The 12,903-nt window shown below is 47.1% G+C and overlaps 1 protein-coding gene and 1 non-coding gene across 15 annotated transcripts in view; both read left to right on the top strand.

Annotated features, from left to right (window-relative positions):
* ASH1L (ASH1 like histone lysine methyltransferase) overlaps positions 1-12,903 on the top strand; it is a 133,424-nt gene that overhangs the window by 66,085 nt on the left and 54,436 nt on the right. The window lies entirely within an intron of this gene.
* On the top strand, positions 2,718-2,850 carry LOC118673828. Its single transcript, XR_004973499.1, has one exon. It is a non-coding gene; the product is annotated as a small nucleolar RNA SNORA48 (small nucleolar RNA).

Raw genomic sequence — 12,903 nt, forward strand, 5'->3', positions numbered from 1 at the left:
TACTGTTATAAGAAGAGACAATGAGAGAGAGAATTTTTCTCTACTATGTGAGAATACAACAAGAAGGCAGTATCTGCAAACCAGGAAGAGGGCTCTCACCAAAACCCAACCCTGATCTTGCCAGCCTCCAGAAAAGTGAGAGCTAAATGTTCATTGTTTAAGCCACCTAGTCTATGGTGATCTGTTATAGCACAAAATGACTAAGGAAGAAAAATTCAAAACCTAATTTATAGCCATTGGCCAGAACATAGTCATGTAACCACACTTCAGCCACAAGAAAGGCTGGGAAATAATGGTCATTATTCTATACTAGAAGCCTGGTGCACGGATTCATGTACCAGTGGAGTCCCTCTGCCTGGCCTGTGGGGATCAGGCTGTAACCGACTCTCCAACATCCCCTGAGGGGTCCCAGATTTCGAAAGGTTGGTTCTCAGGTGACGCACCCTGGAATAGGGCTCCCTCCTCTCTGGTTCCTGGTGCATCACCCGAGAACTACAACTGCCAAGTCACTGCAGCTCAGCAGCTCCTGTGTTGAGCATCTGCCCCCTGGTGGTCAGTGTGCATCTTAGCTACCGGTTGGACAGTCGCTTAGGTTTTTATATATACACTAGAGGCCCGGTGCACAAATTTTTGTGCACTCGGGGAGGGGGGTCCTCAGCCCGGCCTGTTCCCTCTTGCAGTCTGGGACCTCTCAGGGGATGACCACCTGCTGGCTTAGGCCCGCTCCCCAGGGGTTGGGCCTAAGATGGCAATCAGACATACCTCTGGCAGCCCGGCAGCCCTTGGGGGATGTCCACTTGCCAGCGGAGAGCAGGCCTAAACTGCAGTCGGACATCTTTAACGCTGCTGAGGAGGCAGGAGAGGCTCCCACCACCACCACTGTACTGGCAGCCATCAGCTTGGCTTGTGGCTGAGCAGAGTTCTTCCCATGTGACAGCGCCCTGACCACCAGAAGGCAGCTCCTGCATTGAGCGTCTGCCCCCTGGTGGTCAGTGTGTGTCATAGTGACCAGTCATTCCCTGTCCTTCTGCTGTTAGGGCCAGTTTGCATATTACCCTTTTATTATATAGGATAGAGGCCTGGTGCATGGGTGGGGGCCGGCTGGTTTGCCCTGAAGGGTGTCCCGGATCAGGGTGGGGGTCCTGCTTGGGTGCCTGGCCAGCCTTCGATGAGGGGGTGATGGCTGTTTGCAGCTGGTCACACTCTCTTCAGGGTGGCGGTACCCACTGGGGTCCCTGGCCAGTCTGGGTGAGGGGCTGAGGGCTGTTTTCAGGCTGGTGGGTGACTGAAGCTCCCAACCTCTCTTTTTTTTCTTTTTTTTTTTTTATTCTGGGATTTATTTACCTTCTATGGCTGTCACTGGAACTGAGAGCCGGCTTTAGCTCTGAGGCTTGGCTCCAGCTCTGAGACCTTGGCTGCTGAAAGCAGGTATCTGGGTTTGTTTGGCTTCTATAATTGAAACACTGTTGCAGCTCCAACTCTGAGGCCCAGCTGGCTGAAAGCAGGTTTCTGGGGTTTGTTTAGCTTCTATAATTGCAACATTGTTTCTTAGAGTGCAGCTCAGAGGCCAGCAGGGCAGCGGCAGGCAGGGAACCTTGGCTTCCTCCATCACCGGGGCAACCAAGCCTCTGCTTCAGCTGCCTGGCTGCCAGCCGCCATCTTGGTTGGCAGTTAATTTGCATATCGCCCTGATTAGCCAATGGGAAGCGTGTTGGAGGTATGGTTAATTACCATGTTTGTCTATTACTATTATATCTAATAGTAATATGTGAAAAAAATTAGCATTCTGTCACTACAGATGAGAACATGGTAATGTATTTTGGGAAGATCTAATACAGTTATCATTTTAAAGCAATATTTTTTCTGAATAGAGAAAACAAAAATATATCAAGTTTTTGCTTCTGTTTTTTCTTATGTTCTTTTTCTGGATTAAGCCCCTAAAAATGAGAGATGAATGATAAAATCAGACTGTCTATCCAAAGGTCGATATCATCAACTACATTAGTATATTTTTCTGCCTTTTTAAAAAAATTAAATATTTTATTTTTCAGTTGACAATCAACCAGTGAATACATAAATAAGTGTAACAACAAATCTCTAATATTAGTTTCAGGTATACAACCCACTGATGAGACATTTATATAACCATGTAGTTGAAATTAGGATTCACTCTTGGTGGTGTACATTCTATAGGTTTTGATAAATATATGACATGAATTCACCACTGGAGTATCATATAGAATTGTTTTACTGTCCTAAAAATCCTGTGCTCTGCCAATTTGTTTTTTGGTCCACAAAATGTTACAAGTAAATTGCAAGATTACTTTTTTTTCAATTACAGTTTGCTTTCATTATTCTGTATTAGTTTCAGAGATACAGCCCAGTAGTTAGTCTTGTACTTTACAGTGTGGTCCCCCAATATTTCAAGTATTCACCTGACCCCATGTAAAGTTATTACAATATTATTGACTATATTTCTTATGCTGTACTTTACATCCCCGGGACTATTTTGTGATTACCAGTTTGTATTTCTTAATCCCTTCATCTTTTTACCCAGCCCTCCAAATCCCCTCCCCTCTGGCAACCATCAGTTTGCTTCAGTATCTATGAGTCTGTTTCTATTTTGTTTGTTTGTTTATTTTGTTCTTTAGATTCCACATATTAGCAAGGTTACTCTTGTATATATATATAAAAAACCTTAAAAAAACTTTGAGGAGTGTCTCTGACTGGGTAGAGTTGTACCTGGTTTGGTGGTACTTGTCTCATATCAGCAGGGACAAAGGAACTCCTTGTTTATCCTAGCTTGGCTTTTGGTCTGTGCCTGTGCCTGGTTCATGTCCTGACACACAGGGCGAAAAACAGCTATGAGGGGAGACTGATTCCATCAAAAATGGATCAAGATGAAACAACATTATTGGTATGGAAGATGAATTAGATGAGGAAATACTAAAAATTAGAAGACCAGTTAGAAAGCAGGACACCTTTGAGGTTTTCCAAGATACATGTAATGTCATGAACTAAAGTGATAGTAGTGACTGGCTGTTGGAAAACATGGACTCTTAAAATATTTTGACAATAAGATTGAAAGGAATTAAAAGACTTATTGGATAGTAGGGAATAAAGGACAGAGCTAGAATCAATGACGATTCCAGTGTTAAAATTTGTTTTCTGTGTTAATGATGTCATTAGCTAAGCTACAGATAAAAGTGGTGCAGCCAATTTAAGAAAACCTCTATTAATGTGCACTTACGAAGGCACCAAAATAAAGTCCAGTAATACTGTCATCAAACTATCATAAGAAGTTAACCTGTGATTAGTTTTTTGTTTTGTTTTTTTTAACCACTGTAGTGGGGGTTTTCTTTGCCCGGGACACCAACTTGATTCCTGTATGGCAGGACTTGTGGTGCCTCAGGTGATAGGTGTCCCTGAAAGCTTTACTGCAGTAAGTGCACACCAATGAAGTTTTGGGTTTTTCTTTTTTAATTCCAATGGCATTCTTTAATGTTTCTGGTGCAGCCTGAGGTTTCTGAGTTACTGCTATTGGAAGTAATGGTTTCTGATCATGGGGCTCCAAGCAGAGCTCAGGAGGAGCAGCAAGCTGTTTTGTGCCGCCTGCTGTTGGTGATGAGAGCCTTCATGGGTCTGGAACAGGAATGTGGTCCAGTTGGCTTCCGTGGCTGTGGCAGCCAACCATCCTCTCCCCACTCCCCCCACTCAGCGAGCCTCCTTAGCTGGAGGAGGCGACAAAAAAGCCTGTGATTAGTTTTTTATGTCTACTATAATAAATTACTTAAATTTCTTAAAGCAACACAAACTTAACTTACAGTTCCTGGGGTCAGGAGTTCAATATGAGTCTCCAGGCTAACATCAAGGTGCTGGCACGTCTGCATTCCTTTTGGAGGCTCTAGGGTACAATCCTTTTACTTGCCTTTCCAGTCTGAAGAGGCTACCCACATTCCTTGGTTTAGGGCTCTCTGTCTTGAAAACCAGCAATGACAGGTTGAGTCTTCACATTGTATCACTTCAATCTCAGTTCTATTTTTACATTTTTTTCCCACTGCCTCTTTCACATTCCTGTTCTACTGATTATATTGAGCCAACCAGATAATACAGAATAACCTCTCTATTTCAAAATCAACAGATTAGAAAATTTAATTTCACCTGAATATTCTCAGGTTGTAGGGATTACGATGACATGGGAGAGGAAAGTGGATATTGTTGTGCTTACTATACCCTTCTAGGTTATAGGATTTGGAATGGGGAAGTAGGGTTTTGACTTCTTATTTTGTATTTGTGTTTACACTGCTGGTGGGAATGCTGATTGGTGCAGCCACTGTGGAAAACAGTATGGAATTTACTAAAATAATTAAAAATGGAACTTGCCTTTTGACCCAGAGATCCCACTTCTGGGAATATATCCTAAGACTCCCAAAACACCACTCAGAAAGAATATATGCACCCTTATGTTCATAGCAGCATTTACAGTAGTCAAGATCTGAAAATGTGATTTGGCTCCTAATATGGAGTAGAACATATTACAACATCACTGTTTATATTCTCAGAAATCTACACTAATAAAAGAGAAACATGCAAGTTGGTGTCACTCTGCTACCCCCATCAGCCAATCAGAGCTACTATGCAAATTAACCCAACAAAGATGGCGGTTAATTTGCATTCACAGGCATGGAGCGAAGACTGAAAGCTCTAGCCGGAGTGAAGACTGAAGACTGAAGAGGCTTGGCTTCTCCGCCTCGCTACGGCTGCAGCGGAGAAGCCAAGCCTTGCTGCGGCCCCAACGGAGAAGCCTAGCCTTGAGGTTTGGCTTCTCTGCTGCGGCCGGGTCAAAGGCCTGGATCCTGGGTGCCGGAGGAAAGCCGGTGCCAGCAGCCCAGGGAAGGAGAGCCTATTGCGCGAATCTTCATGCAACGGGTGTCTAGTCCTATCTAATAAAAGAGAAACATGGTAATTAGCCATACGTCCACTACCCTTCCCATTGGCTAATCAGGGCGATATGCAAATTAACTACCAGCCAAGATGGCGGCCAGCACCCAGGCAGCTTGAAGCGAACATGAGGCTTGCTTGCTTCAGTGACGGAGGACTCCAACGTTCCCCGCCTGCTGCTCTCTGAGCTTGCAGTTTGAAACATTGTTACAAATATAGAAGCTAAACAAAACCCCAGAAACCTGCTTCCAGCCAGCCCGGCCTCAGAGCTGGAGTTGAAACAGTGTTTCGATTATAGAACCCAAACAAACCAGATACCTGCTTTCAACAGCGAAGGCCTAAGAGCTGGAGCCAAGCCTCAGAGCTAAAGCTGGCCCAGAATAAAAAAAAAGAAAGAAAAGAAAAAAAGGAGCGGTTGGGAGCTTCAGTCACCCGCCAGCCTGAAAATAGCCCTCAGCCCCTCACCCAGACTGGCCAGGCACCCCAGTGGGGACCCCCACCCTGAAGGGTGTGTGACCAGCTGCAAACAGCCATCATCCTCTCATCCAGGCTGGCCAGGCACCCCAGTGGGGACCCCCACCCTGATCCAGGACACCCTTCAGGGCAAACGAGCCGGCCCCCACCCGTGCACCAGGCCTCTATCCTATATAGTAAAAGGGTAATATGCCTCCCAGCACCGGGATCAGCGGAGCCACGAGGCCTCCTGGCACCGGGATCAGCGTGACGGGGCAACGCCCAAACCCCCTGATGGCCCTGCGGCTCTGTGTGTGACAGGGGCGGGACCACAACCTCCCTATCGGCCCTTCTCTGTTCGTGACAGGGGAAGGCGCCCCAACCCCCTGATCACCCTGCGGCTCTGTGTGTGACAGGGTGCGGCGCCCCAAACCCCCCCCCCCCCCCACGGGCCCTGCTCTGTGTGTGATGGGGTAGAGCCATAACCTCCCCATCGGCCCTGCCCTGAGTGTGACAGGGTGCGGCGCCCCAACCCCCTGATCCGCCCTGCTCTGTGTGTGACGAGGCGGTTCCCCAACTCCCCTGTCGGCCCTACTCTGTGAGTGACGGGGGGAGCTCCTCAACCCCCTGATCAGCCCTGCTCTGTGTGTGACAGGGGGGAGCTCCCCAACCCCCTGATCGACCCTGCTCTGTGCATGACAGGGGCAGCGCCCCAACCCCCTGATTGCCCCTGCTCTGTGCGTGACGGGGTGGCGCTGCAACCTCCCCACCGACCCTGCCTTGAGTGTGACGGGACGGTGCCCCAACCCCCCAATTGGCCCTACCCTGAGCGTGACTGAGAGTGGCATCGCAACCTCCCAATCCGCCCTGCTCTGTGCATGACGGGGCGGTGCCCCAACTCCCCAATCAGCCCTGCTATGATCCCGACCTGGGGCTGCACCTAGGGATTGGGCCTGCCCTCTGCCACCTGGGAGCGGGCCAATGCCTGCAGGTCGATATCTCCCGAAGGGTCCCAGACTACGAGAGGGCACAGGCCGGGCTGAGGGACCCCTCTCTCCCCCCCGAGTGCCCAAATTTTTGTGCACCAGGCCTCTAGTCTATATAATAAAAGCCTAAGCAACCAAATGACTGGTTGACCAGTCGCTATCACATGCATGACCACCAGCTCCACCAATTCAGGAGCTGCCTCCTGGTGGTCAGTGCACTCCCACAACCAACCTCCCCCAGCCGGCCGGTCCTGATTAGGACTGGCTGAGATGGCCTCGATTGGCCCCCAATTCCCGACCAGGCCAAGGTACCCCACTCATGAATTTGTGCACCAGACCTCTAGTTATAAGTAATTAATTATGGATTCTCAGTCTGCCACTTAAGAATGGAAAAGGAGAACCAAGATGGCGGCATAGGTTAACGCCGGAGTTTGCTGCTTTGAACAACTACTTCAAAAGTGAAACCAAAAAACGGAAGGGACATCACCCAGAACCACAGGAACGCTGGCTGAGTGGAAGTCCTACAACTAGGAGGAAAGAGAAACGCATACGGACACTCAGAGGAGGCACAGTGCTGAAGTCAAATTCTGAGGTGCGGAGTTCGCGGAGCGGGCTGGCGGCGGAGGGCGCGGTTGGCGTTTTCAATCGGGAGGGAGTCGCAGACTCTGAGCTCCAGATCCGGGCGAGTCTTTAGGGACCCAGACTCAAACGGGAGAAGCGGGACTGTCTGGCTTCGGTCAGAGCGAGTGCAGCTTTCTCTCTGAGCTTTGCAGCGGGTGCTGGGACTCAGAGAGGCAGAGCCCCTGGGGACAGGACTGAGAGCCACCATAACTGCTCTCTCCGGCCCACCCTGTTGATCCTGTGCGACCCGCCCCGCCCAAGCCCTGCACACAGGCATTTGCCGGATAGCCTCAGGCAAACGCCAGATTAGCACCTCCCTAGAGGACAGAAGTTCTCTCACTGCTGACACAGCTGATTCTCATAGCCACTTGGCCTGGAGGTCAAACCCTCCCTGGAATTAGCTACAACAATCAAGATTTAACTATAAGACTTCGAACAAAGACCACTAGGGGGTGCACCAAGGAAGCATAACAAAATGCGGAGACAAAGAAACAGGACAAAATTGTCAATGGAAGATATAGAGTTCAGAACCACACTTTTAAGGTCTCTCAAGAACTGTTTAGAAGCCGCCGATAAACTTAATGAGATCTACAAGAAAACTAATAAGACCCTCAATCTTATATTAGGGAACCAACTAGAAATTAAGCATACACGGACTGAAATAACGAATATTATACAGACTCCCGACAGCAGACCAGAGGAGCGCAAGAATCAAGTCAATGATTTGAAATGCGAGGAAGCAAAAAACACCCAACCGGAAAAGCAAAATGAAAAAAGAATCCAAAAATGCGAGGATAGTGTAAGGAGCCTCTGGGACAGCTTCAAGCGTACCAACATCAGAATTATAGGGGTGCCAGAAGATGAGAGAGAGCAAGATATTGAAAACCTATTTGAAGAAATAATGACAGAAAACTTCCCCCACCTGGTGAAAGAAATGGACTTACAGGTCCAAGAAGCGCGGAGAACCCCAAACAAAAGGAATCCAAAGAGGACCACACCAAGACACATCATAATTAAAATGCCAAGAGCAAAAGATAAAGAGAGAATCTTAAAAACAGCAAGAGAAAGAAACTCAGTTACCTACAAGGGAATACCCATACGACTGTCAGCTGATTTCTCAACAGAAACTTTGCAGGCCAGAAGGGAGTGGCAAGAAATATTCAAAGTGATGAATACCAAGAACCTACAACCAAGATTACTTTATCCAGCAAAGCTATCATTCAGAATTGAAGGTCAGACAAAGAGCTTCACAGATAAGGAAAAGCTAAAGGAGTTCATCACCACCAAACCAGGATTATATGAAATGCTGAAAGGTATCCTTTAAGAAGGGGAAGAGGAAGAAAAAGGTAAAGATACAAATTATGAACAACAAATATGCATCTATCAACAAGTGAATCTAAGAATCAAGTGAATAAATAATCTGATGAACAGAATGAACTGTTGATTATAATAGAATCAGGGACATAGAAAGGGAATGGACTGACTATTCTTGGGGGGGAAAGGGGTGTGGGAGATGCGGGAAGAGACTGGACAAAAATCGTGCACCTATGGATGAGGACACTGGGTGGGGAGTGAGGGCGGAGGGTGGGGTGGGAACTGGGAGGAGGGGAGTTATGGGGGGAAAAAAAAGAGGAACAAATGTAATAATCTGAACAATAAAGATTTAAAAAAAAAAAAAGGAAAAAAAAACAAACAAACAAAAAAAAAACAAAAAAAATGGAAAAGGGTTGAGTATGAATTTATGATCACATTTATTCTGTTCTATTTTTTGTAGACGCTTGGCTCTATCTAGTTTTATGTCTAAGGAAAATGTGTAGTAGCTAGCATTGAATAGGGAGCAGCTGTGTTGCTCTAGCCCCCTCTAGTGATAGTAAAATGTTTTGAATATGTTTTTATTTTTCAATTACAATTGACATATAATATTAGTATCAGGTGTATAACCTTATATCAATTAGACATTTATATAACTTATTAAGTGATCACAAATCTAGTACCTATCTAACACCATACTGCATATTACAATATTACTGACTGTATTCCTTATATTATACATACTTTACATCCCCATGACTATTCTGTAACTATCAGTTTGTACTTCTTTTTTAAAATTATTGAATTTTATTTATTTAATTTTAAATATTTTATTTTATTTTAGAGAGAGAGAAACATCAATCAGCTGCCTCCTGCACACCCGTTACTGGGAATTGAGCCCACAACCCGGGCATGTGCCCTGACTGGGAATTGAACTGGTGACCTCTCAGTGCATGGGATGACACTCAGTCATGGGATGAGCCACACCAGCCAGGGCCAATTGGTACTTCTTTTTTTTTTTTTTTTTTAAATATATTTTATTAATTTTTTACAGAGAGGAAGGGAGAGAGATAGAGAGTTAGAAACATCGATGAGAGAGAAACATCAATCAGCTGCCTCCTGCACATCTCCTACTAGGGATATGCCTACAACCCAGGTACATGCCCTTGACCGGAATCGAACCCGGGACCTTTCAGTCCGCAGGCCGACGCTCTATCCACTGAGCCAAACCGTTTTTGGCAAATTGGTACTTCTTAATCCCTTCACATTTGTCACCTATTCCCCAACCCCCCTCCCATCTGGCAACCATCAAAATGTTCTCTGTGTCTCTGATTATATTCTTTTGTTGTTATTTGTTAATCCTTAGAAAGAGTAGGAGGAGGGGAGAAAAGAGAGAGAAACATCCCTGGTTGCCTCCCACATGCGGCCCAACCAGGATAGGGATTGAGCCTGCAAACAAGGTACATGCCCTTGACTGGAATCAAACCCAAGAACCTTCAGTCTGAGGGTAGATGCTCTAAACCACTGAGAAAACTTACTAGGGCTGTTTGTATTCTTCTTGTTTAGTTTGTTTTAGATTCCACATACAAGTGAAATCATATGGCATTTGTCCTTCTCTGACTCATTTCAGCACAATAATACCCTCTAGGTCAGTGTTTCTCAACCTTCCTAATGCCACGACCCTTTAATATAGTTCCTCTTGTTGTGGTGACCCCCAACCATAAAATTATTTTTGTTGCTGCTTCATAACTGTAAGTTTGCTACTGTTATGAATTGTAATGTAAATATCTGATATGCAGGATGTATTTTCATTGTTAAAAATTGAACATAATTAAAGCATAGTGATTAATCACAAAAAGAATATGTAATTATATATGTGTTTTCCGATGGTCTTAGGCGACCCCTGTGAAAGAGTCGTTTGACGCCCAAAGGGGTCGCGGCCCACAGATTGAGAACCACTGATCTAGGTCCATTCATGTTGCAAATGGCAAGGTTTTTTTGTTTTGTTTTTTTTGCAAATGGCAAGATTTTATTCCTTTTCATGGTCAAGTCATATTCCACCTTATATATGCATTACCACTTTATTCATTCAGCTATTGATGGGCACTTAGGTTACTTCTATATCTTTGCTATTGTAAATAATACTGCAATGTGTCTTTTGCATTTAGTGTTTTGGTTTTCTTCAGATAAATACAAGTGGAATTGCTGGTTCTTTCTCTGTGTCTTGTTTTACCCTTAGCTTTAGAGTCTCTTTTTTTCTGGTATAAGTATTGCTAACCCAGCTTTTTTTTTCTTTTTCTTTTCATTTCTAGTTTCATGAAATGTCTTTTTCCATTTCTTTACTTTCAGACTGTGTGTGTCTTTTGATCTGAAGTGAGTCTCTTATAAATAGCATATGTAAGGGTCTTGTTTTGTTATCCATTCAGCCACCATATGTCTTTTGAGCATTTTATCCATTTGCAGTTAAAGTATTGTTAATAGGTATGTAGCTGTTGCCATTTATTATTCATATATTTTTCTTTTTTCTTCTTCTTAAAGAAGACCTTTTAACATTTCTTGTAATACTGACTTGGTGTTAACTCCTTTAGCGTCTTCATATCTAGGAAGCTCTTTATCTGTCCTTTGATTCTGAATGATAGCTTTGCTGGGTAGAGTAATCTTGAAAAGAAAATAGGATTCTACTGAGTCTCCTATCCACCTACTCCAGGACTTCTATGAGAATCAAATGAGATGAGTCATGGGAAAATGCTTCACAGACATTTGGTTAAAGTGTAAAATGTTTCCACCTGGCTATAAAGTAAGCTGTGTTCCTGGGCTGAAGAAACTCCAAGGAGGCTAGTCAGTAGGGAGAGGAAGCCAGGCATTGCTACAGGATGTCATTATCCGGCACCCACAGCAACCATTGCTGAGTTGGGCTGTGGGCCGCATTTTGCACATGGGGTCTTGGCAGCATCCATTGCAATTTGGTGGGGTGTCACTCTGGGGTTGTGGCAGGGCCTATGTCCCAATGGGAGGAAGCCGAGTGTTGCTTTGTGGGTGCCAGGTTTGTGGTGCCATTTCTCTGTACCAACGGCCAGTGCAAGTCACGGCAACTCCTGCGTTGAGTGTCAGCCCCCTGGTGGTCAGTGCACGTCATAGCAACCGGTTGGAGGGTCGGACACTTAGCATATTCGCCTTTTATATATATAGACTAGAGGCCCGGTGCACAAAAATTTGTGCACTCGGGGGGGAGGGGGGTCCATCAGCCCGGCCTGTGCCCTCTCGCAGTCTGGGACCCCTCGGGAGATAACGACCTGCTGGCTTAGGCCCGCTCCCAGGTGGCAGAGGGCAGGCCCAATCCCTAGGTGCAGCCCCTGGTCGGGCTCAGAGCAGGGCTGATTGGGGAGTTGGGGCGCCGCCCCCTGTCATGCACAGAGCAGGGCGATCGGGAGGTTGTGATGCCACCCTCAGTCACGCTCAGTGTAGGGCCGATTGGGGGGTTGCGGCACCGTCCCCTGTCACACTCAAGGCAGGGTCAATGAGGAGGTTGTGGTGCCACCCCGTCACGCACAGAGCAGGGCCAATCAGGGGGTTGGGGCACTGCCCCCTGTCACTCACAGAGCAGGGCCCATCAGGGGGTTGGGGCGCTGCCCCCTGTCACGCACAGAGCATGGCCCATCAGGGGGTTGGGGCGCCGCCCTCTATCACCCACAGAGCAGGGCCGATCAGGGGGTTGGGGCACCGCCACTCTCACACTCAGGGCAGGGCCGATGGGGAGGTTATGGCTCTACCCCATCACACACAGAGCAGGGCCCGCTGGGGTGGGGGGGTATTGGGGCACCGCACCCTGTCACACACAGAGCCGCAGGACGATCAGGGGGCTGGGGAGCTCCCCCCATCAGGCACAGATCAGGGCTGATCAGGGGGTTGGGGCGCCTTCCCCTGTCACGAACAGAGCAGGGCCAATAGGGAGGTTGTGGCCCCGCCCCCTGTCACACACAGAGCCGCAGGGCCATCAGTGGGTTTGGGCGTTGCCCCCTGTCACGCTGATCCCGGTGCCGGGAGGCCTCGCAGCTCCACTGATCCCCGTGCTGGGAGGCATATAACCCTTTTACTATATAGGGTAGAGTCCTGGTGCATGGGTGGGTGCCAGGTGGTTTGCCCTGAAGGGTGTCCTGGATCAGGGTGGGGGTCCCCACTGGGGTGCCTGGCCAGCTTGGGTGATGGGATGATGGCTGTTTGCGGCTGGTCACACACCCTTCAGGGTGGGGGTCCCCACTGGGGTGCCTGGCCAGTCTGGGTGAGGGGCTGAGGGCTGTTTTCAGGCTGGGGGTGACTGAAGCTCCCAATTGCTCCTTTTTTTCTTGTTTGTTTTTTTTTTTTATTCTGGGCCAGATTTAGCTTTGAGGCTTGGCTCCAGCTCTTAGGCCTCCGCTGCTGAAAGTAGGTTTCTGGCCTTTGTTTACAATGTTGCGATCCTGCTGGCTGAAGCCCGGGACTAAAGCCGGTTTCTGGCGTTTGGTTTAGCTTTTATATTTGTTACATAGTTGCTTAGAGTTGCAGTTCAGAGGCCTGCAGCGGCAGGCAGGAACGTTGGAGTCCTCCGTCACTG

This window comes from Myotis myotis, unplaced genomic scaffold (assembly GCF_014108235.1).
Source record: "Myotis myotis isolate mMyoMyo1 unplaced genomic scaffold, mMyoMyo1.p scaffold_m19_p_18, whole genome shotgun sequence".
NCBI classification, from domain to species: Eukaryota; Metazoa; Chordata; class Mammalia; order Chiroptera; family Vespertilionidae; genus Myotis; species Myotis myotis.